The 16476-nt window shown below is 45.8% G+C and overlaps 1 long non-coding RNA gene across 1 annotated transcript; it reads left to right on the top strand.

Moving 5' to 3' along the window:
* The first annotated feature begins 2229 nt into the window (after window positions 1–2229).
* Window positions 2230–5819, top strand: LOC124266083. Its single transcript, XR_006895628.1, has 2 exons — window positions 2230–2385; window positions 5666–5819. It is a non-coding gene; the product is annotated as an uncharacterized LOC124266083 (long non-coding RNA).
* The last annotated feature ends 10657 nt before the right edge of the window (window positions 5820–16476 follow it).

Genomic DNA, 16476 nt, shown 5'->3' with positions numbered 1-16476 from the left:
AGAGACAAGGGCTTCACGTTAACGGAGCAGTTTTCTTTATATGTTGCATTTTATATCATTACAAAGAGATATTTAGGAAGATATAATACCAGTCTATGGAATTTAACACAAGATACGTACGTGTTGCTTTTGATGGCTCGAGCCAAGCCGGGCGGAAAATTGTGGCCGAGTTAATGTTGAGAGTGTGGGGAAGAGATCGTATCATTTCAATGTGGGCATGCTTTAATACGATGAATAGTGAATTTATGGGGTGGTATGTGATTTGATATAGATGTAAAAACATTTTCGGGCCAAAGGAAATGTGTATCGGGATACGTATTTATACGTATTAAATCCCGTTTCGTTTAACGATTCCACTTTTAGACGTAACCTGGGTCAGCCAGTTCACAGGCTTCTCGTCTTCCTGGAATTTAGCCGATTTACTCGTAATAAAGTTATTATGGTACGCGTTTGTTGCTTCCGATTGATCATTATTATCATGAGTGTATGTTGCACTGATTAGTTGTAGGCATGGTTTTCGTTAATGGGTTTATTAGCCAATAATACATTTGGCCCGCCTTGGCCCGGCCCGGCCCGACTTTTAGGCCATACACACAGTGAACAATAATGAAAATATAGATGAACAAAGTCATACCACCGTTACATTCCAACGCGTCTGTTGTGACCTTAAAAATAGAATGGGCTTAAGTGTAGAATTATCAGCGTCATCACCGTTTTATTTTTTACACATCCCGGTAGAGACGAGATAGAAAGGTATTGTCTGCACAATAAATGTAGATCATGAACATCTCAGGAAAACAGAAAAAAATGCAATGAGACTGAGTTCAACGTTTTAGTGGTGCGCATCCACACACGCTCCGACCACGGCAGCCCTATATAAATATCCCCAATCCTTCGCTGGTTCGCCTGACCCAGAGTGTTAGACTAAGGCTTAGTCTCTGAATATATCTAATTTCATGTCATAAACATAGTAGATGTGATATTGGTATCTTCATCATGATATCCGGAAGTAGGCCATATTTAAAGCTAGCGAAGTCTCGCTGTGCGAGATCTCGCGAGGCAAATTACCCATAAACCCTTCTTCATCATGGCCTCAATGTAGATAGACACGTGAGCCGGCCATTCCGTAAGTTTTGATCGTTTTCACTTGCATAGATTGGTATGAATAACTATTCTTCCATCAAAGGGTCCATACAGGACCTAGATGGTATACCTAAGCAGAAAAATGTGCCCGTGAGGCTTACATACATCTGCAACCGATGATATGTCGAAAACCACGTGGATGGTTTGGGCAAGTCCCATCAACCCCAACCATCGGGTCGGGCAACAAAGCGAGACTTGGGGTTGGATAGCCACTCTAATCAGCACAAACGTGCTCTCGAATTTGCGCACGGGTGGCTTCTGCTTCTGACTTTGAGTCAGATTCAGGATCAGAATCTTCCCCTCGGCGATGTAAGCTCGGCTCGGACGAATCTTTACGTTGAGTCTGCTACTTAATCAACGTGGGGATAAAGGGATCGTTCGTCAAAACCGGTAATCAATAAAACAGGAACAATAGAGACTTTCGATGATTCGTCCCCTTCTCGTTAGCTGATGCCAAAGACCCATCAGAATGGTGTCTCCCGCATACTCTCTCTCTCGACAGACTCAGAGAAATTTCTCTGTCTTCTGCCAGGATTCCAAACTAGAAGAAAATATTCTAGAGGATCTCCCTGTCCCTTCAGAGGAATGTCTTCAGACACCTTCTCTGGATCCATATCTGGACGACCTCTTTGAGGCTAAGGGAAAGTCGCTCGAGAAAAAGTTTGACCAATCCCTTCAATTTATTCAAAAGCGGATTCTGAATTCCATGGGGCCTCTATGTCACCTGTGGCATAACCTTGATAAGATCCGCAGAGGTGAATCCCCGCCGATTTAGACATCTTTGAGCTGTTGGAATTGGTAGAAAACCACCTGTCTTATCGGTCAGGCTAATGTCTCCATGAATTACAACAGAAGGCTAAACATTCTGGCTAAACTTTCTAAGGATGTCAAGAAGGCTAAACGTCTCATTCTCAAGCATGACACAGCCTTGTCAGAGGCTAAGGGCGAACTCTTCGGAGATGCCTTTTATGACGTCATGCTGAAGGAGGTAAAACGTAAAGACCAAAGCCAAATTGATATTTGATGCTGAGAGACGTTCAGCTCGCAGACCTACTTTCAGACACCAAGGGCCCAGTCACCTGATAGACAGCCCTTTCAGAGAATGCCCTCAGGAGGAAGACAATCTACTGGGGGCACATTCCACATCAAGCCCTCCTTCAACAGAGGTTTCAGAGGCAACTCTTCCAGAGGCAGAGGAAGAGCCGGTCAGTCCGGTCGGAATCGCAGACTCTCTTATATCAGGTGGGTCAAATGTCAGCAACGTCTGTTCCCACAATGCTCCTCCTTCCTCAATGCTACATCTACAGGTTATCCCAGCAATTTTAGAGCTAAACCTGGATCTTCTGTTTTACAAGGAATCCCTCATAGGGGGTCGTCTGGTACACTTTTTAAAAAACTGGCAAAAGATCACTTCAGATCCATGGATACTTCAGACAGTTTCGGGTTTCGAGATTCCTCTGTTGTCAAAACCTATTCAGAATCGCGTGTTTCAACCAAAACTAAAGCTCACAAGACAGTTAGCCTTGAGCCAGGAGATCCAATCAATGCTTTGCAAACATGTGATAGAGGTTGTTCCCCAGTCTGCTTCGATGGACTCGGATCAGTTTCTAAGTCCTATGTTCATGGTTCCCAAGAAGGATGGAGGGCAGAGGCCAATCATAAATCTCAAGGCCCTCAATGCTCACATTCCTTACAAACACTTCCAAGTTGGAAGGACTACATCTTCTAAGGACTTGATCCGCCAAAGGGGACTACCTTTGCAAGCTGGATCTGAAGGATGCTTACTTCAGCGTCCCAATGGCACCCACATGAAAAGCTACTCCGCTTCTCTTGGAAGGGTGTTCTGTATCAGTTCCGATGCATGCCATTTGGACTTGCCCCAGCTCCAAGAGCATTCACAAAACTTCTTAGCCCAGTGGTAAGTTTGGCACGGCGAGCAGGCATCCGCTGATTATATACCTGGACGATATCTTGTGTATAGCGGAATCGCCGACCCTGCTGAGTCAACACAGGGACACCCTCATCTTTCTCCTCCAGTCCCTAGGCTTTGTCATAAACTGGAAGAAATCAGTTCTGTCACCAACCCAGTCGATCACTTTCCTGGGGTTTCAGATAAACACGGTGGATCGTGCTCTGATCTTACCAGAGGAGAAGGTAGAGAACATTGTAGCAACCTGTCGTCACATGATGAGAAAGAAACAGGTAAGGATTCGACAACTGGCAAGTTTGATAGGAAAACTGTCAGCTTCAATGAGAGCAATCTTACCCGCTCAACTGCATTGTCGTTACCTGCAGATGCATTCGAGCAGGGAGCTTTTTAGCGCTCTCAGAGCTACGAGTCAATGATTACACTGCCTTCGGTTTGTCTGGAGGAACTGAAGTGGTGGATGACCAACCTCACCAATTTCAACGGGAAGCCAATTATGGCAGCTCATCCAGATGTAATTCTCCAGACAGATGCATCAAAAAAGGGATGGGGAGCAATACACGGCCAGAGATCAACAGGAGGCCGCTGGTCAGAGATAGAGCAGAGTATGCACATAAATGTTCTAGAGCTGAAGGCAATTCATCTGGCACTCTTGACCTTTTGCAAGGGGATCAAAGATCAATCTATTTTGGTCCAAGTGGACAATCAGACAGCCATGGCTTATGTGAACCGATTTGGGGGCACAAAATCAGTCAGTCTGTTGCAGATCACAAAGCAGATATGGGGTTTCTGTCTCCAGAACCGTCTGTTCTTAACAGCAGTCTATCTGCCAGGGTTAGAGAACATTCATGCGGACTGGGAGTCTCTTCGCCACTTCAACGACTCGAAGCGATTGGATGCTCAATCCAATCATCTTTGCTCAATGCAACCAGATACTGGGTCCCTTCTCAATGGACCTTTTTGCATCGAGACTGACTTTCCAAATGAAGCCTTTCTGCAGCTGGAGGCCAGACCCCCTTGCACAATCAACAGATGCGTTTCTAGTGAATTGGAACCAGGGGATTCCTTATGCCTTTCCCCCGTTCTCACTGATAGGCAGGTGTCTGTGGAAGATCCGAAAGGACAAAGCGGAGCTGGTCTTAATAACTCCAGTGTGGCAAGGTCAGTCCTGGTATCCACTCCTCTTGGAGATGGCGGTCACAAAGCCAATCCTCCTCCCACAGATGAGGGATCTGTTAAACTCCCCGCAAAACCTGCCTCCTCCATCCACTGATAGAAAACAACACTCTGGTGTTAGCGGCATGGAAGGTTTCAGGCGTAGCATCAAGACTTCAGAGGAATTTCAGAGGCTTACTACACAGCTGCTCTCCTGCCAATGGCGACCCGCACACAAAACTTACAATGCTTCCTGGAATAGGTGGACTGGCTGGTGCAATCAACGGGTTTTGATCCTTTTCAGCCTCTGTGGAGTCTATCTTAGACTTTCTCTCACTCACTTGTACCACGAGAATAGTCAGTACAGGACCATAAATACAGCTAGATCAGCTTTGTCTGCTTTTCACCCCACTATCGAGGGGCTATAATGTGGGTCAAGCACCCACTGGTCAGGAAATTAATGTCAGGGATTTTAATCAGAATCCTCCTCAGCCCAGATACTCAGTGGCCTGGGATGTAGATTTGTGCTGCAATATTTGAAAAATTGAAAGATAATATCTATTTGTCGGATAAAACTTGTCTGGGAAGTTGACAATGCTTCTGATGCTAACCTCTGCTAGCAGGTCTTCAGAGTTATCTTCCTGGATATCAGACACATGGTAGACAGGGGCACTGAAGTAGAATTTACCCTGATTAAACCAACCAAGGTGACTAAGACAGGAACAAAACCTCATCCCTTGAGTTTCAGTGCCTATGAGAAGGACCCTGCACTCTGTGTAGTTCGATGCCTTAGAGTGTACTTAGAACGCACAGAACCTTGGAGAGATGAATGTAGGTCTGGCCTTCTTCTTGAGCTATGTGAAACCGCATAAACCGTTTCATCCCCAAGTATTGCAAGATGGGTGACAAATCTTATGAGCGAGGCGGGTATTGACACTTCACACTACAAAGCTCATTCTGTCAGAGGAGCTAGTGCTTCAAAGGCATTTGCCAAAGGTGCTTCTGTCACAGACATTTTGAAGTTGGGAAACTGGACCAAGGCCTCTACTTTTAGAACCTTTTATCTGAGAAATACTATCAGCAGTGGCAACTGCTTGTCAAAGATACTTGACACTACCGGGCTTTGAACTACCAATATCACATCTACTATGTTTATGACATGAAATTGGAAATTTCACAAGCACACGTAGTGTGTAAAGTGAAATTATAATTTCATTAGTAAACATAGTAGATGTGATATTCCCTACCCTGTCTCCCACCCTGAATTGCCTAGATTGTTTGGCATTTCTCAGAGTTATTGCATTGCTAAGACTTAACTTCATTCCAGGAAACATTTTGAATTTATGTCAATCTTAATGGATTTATATATTTTACAGTTTTGGATTGATCTGAGTGATTCAACCAAGTCATAGCTGATAATGCTATGCTCTTTACTTGCAGTTGAGTGCTGTGGGTCTGGACTACAGCGGAGCTGGCCAGGAAGAGGAGGGCGCTCCACTGGTTGACTTGTGGCCACTGACCCCATCTAGGGTTTTTTCCGTTTGAAGTTCTAATTCAATAGATCTGTATGATCTGATTAAATGTTTTTCCTTTACTCTGTGTTCTTTTCTAATTTCGTCCCTTATGAAGAAGGGTTTATGGGTAATTTGCCTCGCGAGATCTCGCACAGCGAGACTTCGCTAGCTTTAAATATGGCCTACTTCCGGATATCATGATGAAGATACCAATATCACATCTACTATGTTTACTAATGAAATTATAATTTCACTTTACACACTACGTGTGCTTGTGAAATTTCCAATTTTGATAGTAACAAACAAGCCCATTTATATTGAAAAGGAGCCCTAGGGAGACCAGAGATTCAGAACCTGAGGAAATCTAGACTTGCTTTATTTAGGGCTTTAGGACTGCAGAGAGGGCTTGGCAGTAGGGAAATTAATGTGGTTCAGGGACTGTGAGACAGACTACCGGAGTGTTTGCGACCAGGAAGACATCGCTGTGAGCTGGGCCTCGTCTCGCATCGCTTTGTCGCAAGGTGGCGCGCGCATAGGGAGCAAACCCACAGCTATTTTTAGCACAGGTTTTTCCAGCAATATATTGGAGGTTGTATGGACGGTGCGCTTGTCAACGAAGTTCCTAAAGATCAAAGCAATCAGTAAGTGTCGACGGAATTAGACATGTTTGTAATCTTCATTATATCACAATTAAATGTCGGGTTTATCTCGAGAAGGACTAAGACAGTGGGTAATGCAATATACATGCAGTGTAGGTGACTGTGATAACGAAAGTAGCAATAATGTTGCGTAGTAGAGCCAAAAGTAGGTGTGTTACAGAAGAATTAGATTATTGTAGGTTTAAAGTGATAAAAATCGCGGAACGTAGAATATTTTTAAAACCGCATGTATGTGTACATTTGTAATCGTTCTCAGACATGGGGCTGGTGGTGGATCCAAGTGAATCGGACTGGTTAACACCCCATATCTATATCCAGGGATATCACTATGGGCTGGGATATGGGTAGTTTTACCCATTGAAATACAAATACCCATTAAAATTTTAACGTGGGGAGAAATTCCCATTACTTATGCATGCTTGCATTACAATATGTAAATAATATAGAAATATCCGATACTTTCTTCTGAAAATCCCATTGTTCAGAGTAAGGAAGAGATTTCCCCCCATTGACCATTTTCTCCAGAGTGATCCCAGAGTGATCCCTGTATATCATAACCTCATAGCATAGAGTAGGTCTGTCTGTTGGCACTGAACTTGTAAACACGTCATCTTTTAATCTACTTACCTGATATCAAATGACATATCTAATGACAAGGCTGTTGCAGCTCATGACACCCTCTGACATCAGCATGAACAGAATTGCCATGCATAAAAACAAATATTCCCTGAAGAATGATATAGATAGATACATAGAGTAGTACTAGAGTGGGGGTTCTGCATCAGATGCGGCTTAGAGGCTTATTTGTGGAATTAAGCCCCCCAGCCCCCCTTAAAAATGGCGATTGTCTATGGAGAGCCATCCTTCCATGTGCCGACTTTTATTTTATTTTATTTTTATGATTATTTTTTTAGGCTATGTCATAATGACATCTACAAAGCAGTTTAACGTGAAACTTTTACGAGGTTTTTGTTCTTGGTCAGGAAGGCTTGAATGATTTGTTGTCGGCCTTGTTCTATGAGCTTTTTTTTCTCGTCTTCGCTGAAGTCGGCGGTTTTCCGAGTCTTGGTTCGAATCTCTTCCTTCATGCGTTGGTACTTGGCGAGTTTGGCTAAAATCAGTTAGAACTCATCTTTGGAGATTTTACTGTCATTGATTGCCTTCAGCTTGGCTTTGCCCAGCACTCGGATTTCGTCATGTTTTAAGGCCTTCTGTTGCAACCGACGCAGCACGAGCTTAAGAGCTATTCCTTCCAGCCCCGATACCCTGGCAGCTGCTTCTTATCCAAGGACGACGGGTGCGGCCACGATGGTCGACAACAAGCCGATGCCGGCACCCCTGATACCCATACCAGCGACCACGAGGGCCGTGTCCACGCCGTCGATGGTATCGATGTCCCGATGGTACTTTATATGCAATCCGAGTTGTGCGTTGCGTTCTCGTTCCAGTTGGTGTTTGATGTCGCTGATCTGTCGCAAACGAAATCCATCAACGGTTTCGAGTGTTTGAGCCACATCGTCCATGGCCGGATACAATCCCATCTCGAGTATAATGTAGGTTAAGAAATTAGCTTCAATTGGTCCTCCGTCAATCGTTGATGAATATACTTTAGGCTGATGAGGTACACGTGATCGTACGCCTGGTAGAGTAAAATTTCTCCTATAATAATAACCTCGACTCCCTCGAGGCTTGTGGTGGAAGCTGTTCCTAGTTGTACATAAGTACGACTGGGTTGATTTTTATGGCGATCGTGCCAGCGTATGTTTAACCCAGACAGAAGTCCCACCCCTTGTCCGGAGGCATTTCCAAGAACGACGTTGATAATAAGGGTAGAACCTGGTATCACAGTGATCCACGGGTCTGGGACTTCACTATATCGTTTTAAATAGAGCCATTTCGTCGTGTCTTCCGAGTGAGGGACTAGCATATAACCCTTTTGATCTGGTAATAGTCATGCGTACATTCCCTTTTTATGAAACGGAATAAAACTTCCCAGTAGAATCCCATTGTTTTTTAGTTCGAGGATATTACGATCCTGATCCATGACGAGATAGGGGTCAAGATAATATTGATGATCCAGTTCAATTCGACGATGACTTCTCGTCGTTGGTACACATCGTTTTGTAATTGCAATACGTACAAGGCATTTGTCGTACCGGGGTCGTCGAATCCTCGCGTGTGCCCAAGATCGGAGAACTTGATGGTGGCGATTTGATTCAGGTTTGACACGTTGCCCATGGTTATGTTCGTATTATGGAAGAGTCTTCAATTGATTCTGAGACAATTTCTCGTGAGTAAACTTTAAGCTGATGAGATGGATTTGTGAAGGTAGAAAAATCCTTGTGAGTGCGATTGTATGCTCCAAGTTAATCGTGACTCCTTCGAGACTCGTGTAAGCGTTGATGTTTTATCCTAGAAGCGATAATTTAAGTGCTACCGATCCCAAGCACATGAAGAATCGTGGTGGATGCGAAGGAGGGTTCCCACTTTCGAGCTCGATTTATCAGTGTATTTGAAAAGTATCGGCTTTTGGTCATGAACGTCAAGACAACGTTTCACAACCTGATGCAGTTCTGGCAGAATCAATTCGATTTTGCCGTGTGATGCGCGACGACAGGGTGCGGCGTGACCATGAATGACACTCGTCGTGAACCGCTGAGTCAGTCCATGTTTTATTTTCACGTGTATTACCAGATCAGACACATCCTCAAAGAAATCAGCACACCAATGCCACAGGACAAGGCATGGGATGCATCGAACAATCCCTATGATCAGCAAGCTTAAGAGCGGATTTGTGCTGATTTCGAAATCGATCCGAACACGGATTGGCATATACTGGGTAAGAACCATGGGTTGGGCATTCCGACAGTGGAGCGAAATCCGTGAAGAAGTCAGTGATGGTTTACTGAAAAGTGGTAGGCTCCTACAGCACTTTGCTCTGTCATGTAATGAATGGTGAGATGATCGTGTGGATTTTAAAGGCGGTGGTGCTTTCACTGTTCAAAAGGTGGAGCAGCCTCAATACACTGAAGACGATTGGAAAGTATATATGTTGGATACATCGAAGGGGTATACTCGTCCCGGTGTCGTCAGAGTGAACGATTCGATTCGAACATACGTGTGCAGGTGTGGGCGCTGCTACTCTGGCATTGTGGGTAAAGGGACGGCTTACGAAGTGCCCGTCGAACGTCGAGGACGCCATCGCTAGACCAGTGGATTTGCCGAGTGCCATCCGGCATTACCAGGACACGTTGGAATACGCCCGGTCGAAAGTCGACTATGTGTTCGTCTTGGGGTTGTACATGGCTTCGTGTGACATGCGACCGAGCATCCACAAACTGGTGGGCAACAACGAAATTGTCATTGCGACCGCCGATCAAAAGTTGGGCATCAATCCCAATGTCAACGTGAGTAGAGTCCCAGCATCCATGCATACTGGCTAAACGGGGATCATGATGCCACCACCAGCACCAGAGCCCAGCGTTCAACCATCACCACCATGCCTATCACCACGCGAGGAGGTCAGACATCAGCAACACCTCTATCGCAAAGCGACGCTCATGGTCGACGACGGATCGCGGTCAGGGTGTGCCTCATTTGGTTAAGAGACGTACAGCAGGCCGGCCACACCGACGATGACTGCCCAATCGTTCTGGCCGAGCCACCGGACCGTTTTCGACAACTAGCCCAGCAACCAGGACACGATGCTGCCCAAGATGCCGGGCAGGGCTTCCGCAGCTTTGCCAGCCAGTCTCACCAAGGCTTCCCGAGCAATTTCAACTGTTTTTTTTACCCAGTCTCTGACGTCGCCACCTTTTTGGGTGGTGGTACTGGGCTTGGTGGTGTGCTTCCACTGCCACCTGTCAGCGCTAGGACCAGGGTCGATGTGATGGAACCCAAAGCCGTTAGAACGCTGGTAATGGTAACCCCTTGTTCTCTGACTAACTTTTTAAGCCTTTCGGCTAGCGTGGTGTCCTCGAAGAGGACTCGGTCGATGGTTGCGCAAATGCGACTGATCTGGGTTCGAAGCGCTTCTCGGTTGTACCTTGCCACTTCTAATCGGGTCGATCGTTCCCGAAAGGGAAATTTGAACCTGGGCAAGGGTTCGTCCATGTATGTGGCCAATATTTTTTTGATGTCGTTTGAGGCTTCTTGTGCATGTTGCGGTACGTCTTGTAAATCGTTTTGATTGATAGCGTTCGTCGTGGCACTCAGCTCGGTCCACACCGTGTGTAAAGCCTGGGTGGTCTTCGGGGGAAGTTGTTTTTGTGTCGTGCACCGCCGTACCCTCGGATGTTTAATCAATCTTGGAACAAAGGGGGCACCGTGATGACCGGCCAGCGTGGACAAGGCGAGAGGTTTTCTCGTGTGTTTGTTCATGACATCGAACCTCTTTTAGCCGTAGTATCCCTTGATCATAATAATCGCGATAAAGAGGGGTGAGATTTTCCTGTCACCTTATGGTGTCGTAATAATCGTCCACGGCCGTTTTTAACATGGTATTGCCTATGCTTTCACTCTGGAACGAGGTGTCTGCGTAATCATCGAGCAACGGGGTTCTATCATCTTCAGTTAAACGCTCCTCTGGAAAACTGCGAGCGAACGTGAAAACGTGAAGAACCAAGGAATTTGTCCGGCCTATTATCCATCGACTCGGTTGCACGTGGGGTACGGTTTCGAACACCGTAAAATAAACACAAGGCCGTTGACGTGATGTTCGGGAACCGATTTTGCATCCCGCTAGACTTCAAGTTGCTGGAGGGGCAGACGCCATTTTACCAAGCCGTTCTGGGCGATAGGCTGGAATATGAACTGATGTTCAATGCTTATAGCCAGGTTATTTTTATGGAGAGCGATGAGGGAGGCAGCTACACCATCAACAATATTTTGTTGGAGTTCGACATGGTCACAAATCCAGACTTGGCTCGACAAATTAGCAACTAGTATTCAGGAACGCTAGCCATCCTGTACTATGACATCGGAAGATTGTCGCAAACAAGAGCGACTCGTTTAGGAATATCAATCTGAACGTGCCCACGCGATGGATGAAGGGCATTTTGGAGCTGCCGGTGGAAGAATTTCCGCCGTTTGAGATCTTAAAAGTACCGGCGATCAAGCGCTCACCGGAAATCAAAGCGATTGCAAAGGAACTCGGTCTCACTTACGTGTGACACTAGGGCAATACCTAACGACCGAGTGCGTGCTGTGGTAGGACATGCGATCCACGGATGGCGATCGGTTGCACGGGTACGGACGTCGCATCGACAATGGCAGTGAGGGGATCACCATCCAAATCACCCAAAAAGCTCAAACCCAGGTTAAATTAAACCTATATTTGTATGTCATTATGGATGCACAGCTTAATATAGACAATGGAAGATTTGAGCAAGCCCTGTTTTGATCTGCCTCTAGAGCCACACTGCGCCATCATATGCGGTCAGATGGGATGTGGGAAGACCGTTTTTGTATTGGACCTGCTGGAAGGGTACTATCGGGAGGTGTTCTATCATATCGTGATTCTTTGCCCTACAATACTCGTCAATAAAACGTACGCGGAGAGTGTGGGTGATGAACGATGCGCAGGTGTATAAAATTGACCGAAGAGAACGTTTACAGGACTGGTTGCGAGCCTTTCACGACACGTTCGAGGGAGAATCAACGCTATTTATCCTAGATGATTGCAGCGCGAATAAACAGATCACCAAAAAGAGAGACATGCTATCGTATTTAGCGTTTTTGGGACGTCATATGAAACACAGCATTTGGGTACTGACGCAAAAATTCAACTCAGTCCTGAAAGACCTCAGGGAACAGATGCGATGGGTCGCCCTGTTTCACCGGAACGTCGACCTTACTTGTGCGAAGATCTCGACAAAGATCCGTTTATCGGTCACACTTTGAACACGCTCAGTTGTGAGTTGTATTCTTAGCTCCCATCACCACGGCCATCATTACGACAAAGCACTGTCAATTTAAACATAAATGCCCGATTAATGATATACAAGATGACGGACCTGACTTTGACACCTGTGGAGGAAGAAACCCCTCAGCAAGCGATTAATACAGTCACGAAGAAACCCAACAATCCAAAAAGAGTAGCAGCCAGTAAAAAAGGTGCATAAGCTAGGTATCAGAAATCGATTCCTACCCGACCATGGATTCCGTACGCCGTGGCAGCCACTGTCGTGGGTATCACTGCAGGTGTATGGCTGTACCAACAAAACAAAAAGACGACCCCACCACCACCCATAACAAAACAATTAGAGGTAAACCCACACATTATGTTATAATCATGTCTACCGCCGACGAAAAAACATCCGTCAACGATTTGTATCACTCCGGCGTGATCAGCGGTCTAGCCATCGGCTACGCTTGTTTGAGCAAAATGGCACCCAAACTTGATTTCAACCCGCAAGACATGGGCATGATCGTGTTCGAGATGCTCGTTAAGCAAGGCATCATTCCGGAAAACATATTGAAGTAAGAAAAGTATATATAAATACACGATCACGATGATGATCGGCGTGGCATTAGTGAATGCCCTGGCCTTTTTGGGGAGCAATTATCTCTTATCCAAATTATGAACATCCAATGCCGCCAAGATCGAAGCGGAACGGAAACGACACGATTTGGTTGTGGAACAACTGCAAGCTGGGCAAGCCGAGTACACGAAAAGACACATGCAGAGAATCGATTTCATCAACGCCCAACTCCAACGCAAAAACCACGTCCTTCAAACGTTCAAGGACGTCGACGACGCTATGCAACAATACTACCTGATCACCGGGAAACGATTGGAACCACTTGGTGACGAATCCACCCTATCTCAGTATTACACCCCTTCCCCGGATCCAAAAGACCGAGAGCTGATTTTTGTGGCCTTAAGATTAGCCGCCACCTTATGGATCGCCAAACAATTAAACTAAAATGTATCGAAGTGCGTATATCGAAGATAAGACACGCTCCGTATCATTGTCAATACATGCTTCTGGGAAAATCCGAGACTTGCGGCAAGAAATGCAGGACCGAAGAGTACTGCAGCATACACATGATGTCCATCCGAAAGGGTTTCGTGAATGCTCGGTATGTGGTATTGGAGTGAAATGCCATTATGGTTTATGTTAAGTCCACGGAGCAGACGTAGTTCGAAAATAACTTATTTACGACAAAACGAAAGATTATCTCAACAAACGTAACCGACTACTCAGAAAAAAACATTAAAAAAAAACATTTTATGAGCGCTTCAGTTCAAAAGAGAAGGCTGATGGAGTTATCTCCCTTTGAAAACAACCAATTAGACATTTTGCTTTTCATGTGGATATAGCAATCATGACTACCGTCAGTGAACTCAGAGCTCTCGCTGAAAGTCGTGGATTGGTGGGTTATTCTCACATGAGGAAACCCCAACTGCTCACCTTGCTCGACATGAAACATGTCAACCCCCCAATTTTACGGGAGCTCAAACTCCGAGCTAAAGAACGTGGATTGAAGGGTTATTCTCGTATGAACTGTACTTGAAAACAGACATGCTGCTGCTTGCCGACGTGTTCGAGACAGTCAGAACGACATGTTTGAAACAGTATCAACTTGACCCTGCCTGGTACTACACCAGACCCAGTCTCTCGTGGGATGCGCTCTTGAATTACCCAGCGTCAAACTGGAATTGCTCACGGATTACGACATGCATCTGTTCATCGAGAAAGGCATGCGTGTTGGGATTTCCATGGCCTCCAAACGGTACGCGAAAGCCATCAACAAATACATGGAAGGCTACGACTTGAGCAGCCCACCAATCACCTGCTCTTTCTCGACGCCAACAACCCTGTACGGCTGGTCCATGAGCCAGTTGCTACCTATGGGAGGGTTCGAGTGTTTGGACGATGAGATCGATATCATGAGCATCGCGCCAGATTCGAAAAAAGGCTACATCCTCGAAGTGGATTTGGAGTATCCCGCAGCATTGCACGCTGCTCACAACAGCTATCCGCTGGCTCCTGAACGGTTGACGGTGAACCGAGACTGGATGTCGACTAACAACACACGTTGCTCAGAAATATAAGCTGGCCAAAGTGGACAAACTCGTTCCGAACTTGATGCACAAGACCATGTACGTGGTGCACTGTCGGAATCTGCAGCTGTACTTGTCACTGGGCATGAAGCTGACTAAAATACATCGGGTGCTCAAATTTGATCAAAGAGTCTGGATGGAACCTCGCTGAGAAATAAGGCCACCAGCGACTTTGAGAAAAACCTCTACAAACTGATGAACAATTCAGTGTTCGGTAAAACCATGGAAAACTTGAGGAAACGCGTCAACGTAAAACTCGTGCAGTCTCACGAGGAACAAAAACTCAGGAAACTCACAGCCAGCCTGGGCTTCAATCTAAGCAAGCTATTCGATAATGACTTGGTAGCGCTACACATGAACAAAAGCCAGATCAAGCTCTTCCGACCCATCTACGTGGGGATGAGCATTCTCGACTTGTCCAAACATCTCATGTACGATTTATATACGAGTTAAAAAATCAATATGGTGATCGACGTTTAGTGATGAACACGGACACGGATTCACTGCTCATCGAAATTCGTACTGAGGACGTAAACGAGGACATGGCGAAACACAGCCACTTGTACAATACCAGCGATTATCCCCCCACAAATGCCCTACACAGCACGACCAATAAAAAGGACCTCGGCAAGATGAAGGACGAATGCACAGGGACACCAATCGTCGAATACGTCGGATTGAGACCCAAGATGTATTCCATCCTGAAAGCCGACAACGGCGAGATCCGAAAGGCGAAAAGGGTGAAGAAATACGTGCTGAACAACTCATCAAACACACCCTCTTCAAACAGGCTCTCTTCGATAAACGCACGTTCAAACTCCCCATGAACGCATTGAGAAGCGACAAACATAATATCTACGGCATCACCCTCAACAAGACCTCGCTGTTGCCCATGGATACAAAACAATGGATTGTGAATGATGGCATCCACACTTATAGCTATGGATACCAACAGTAGACCTCCATGCGTTGGGTGTATCCGGGACCCCCAATAAAGGAAACTCCACTCTATGCGTCGAGACAAGTGAATGAACGATAGCGTGTATACATCATGGAGAAGGTTTACTACAGACCCACTACATAAAGTCGTCACTGAATATTATGGCTACATTTAAATCCAATCCAAACCCCCGTTGTTAAGCTCGGCCGCCATCTTTGTTTGGCTTAGAAACCACAGTCCTGATCCGAGACCTTGAACCCTGACCGCTCATAGCATGAGCGGTCAAACCTCGACACCAACCCAGCGCTGGCGTGACATTTCGTGAACCCTGACCGCTCATAGCATGAGCCGTCACTTTGGTGCAAACCTCTGCACCAGCCCCCGTCGCTCACTTGACTCGCTAAAGTTTATGCCGATACCCCGTCTCAAACCTGCGTCGCTGGCTTACGAGGCCAACACTCTAACCATCACACTGGCGAGCCGGCTGATACCTCAGTGTCCGGAACTTTGGGTCTTGGCTGGCAGCACATCGAAGGATGGCTCTTGATAGACCATCGCCGTTTTTAATTCCCTCAAATAAGCCTCTCAGCCGCATCTGATGCAGAACCCCTACTCTAGTACTACTCATAGCTACATACATACGTAGGTAGGTAGGTAGGTAGGTAGGTTCTTCAAAAAAGGAAACTATACATGCTGTTTTGGTGTTTGCTTACTGAGTGCATATAACTGATTCAAACATGACATCATTGCTCAATTACAGTAAAATAATATACAAATTTCCAAAACATGATTATCCACTTGATTAAAGCCACTTGGTCAGAGTAAAATGTCAGATTAACAGCTTGGCAGTGGTGACCCATAGAAGAAAGGAGATGCCGAATGCTGTCTTGAGGAATGTTTTGATACTTTTGCTGAAGTGCTGTGTGTAGTTCTTGTAGTGTCTGAGGTGGCGGATTACGCTGGCACAAGCATCGATCAAGAGTATCCCATAGATAAGGCCAAGGTGACACCTGCACATTGTTTTGCTGGAGGAAGTCCTGTCAAACATGTGCAACGTGAGGTGGAGCATT

This window comes from Haliotis rubra, unplaced genomic scaffold (genome assembly GCF_003918875.1).
Source record: "Haliotis rubra isolate DU_JTF1 unplaced genomic scaffold, ASM391887v1 Scf123, whole genome shotgun sequence".
Lineage (NCBI taxonomy): Eukaryota > Metazoa > Mollusca > Gastropoda > Lepetellida > Haliotidae > Haliotis > Haliotis rubra.
This window is presented reverse-complemented; position numbering and strand designations above follow the sequence as displayed.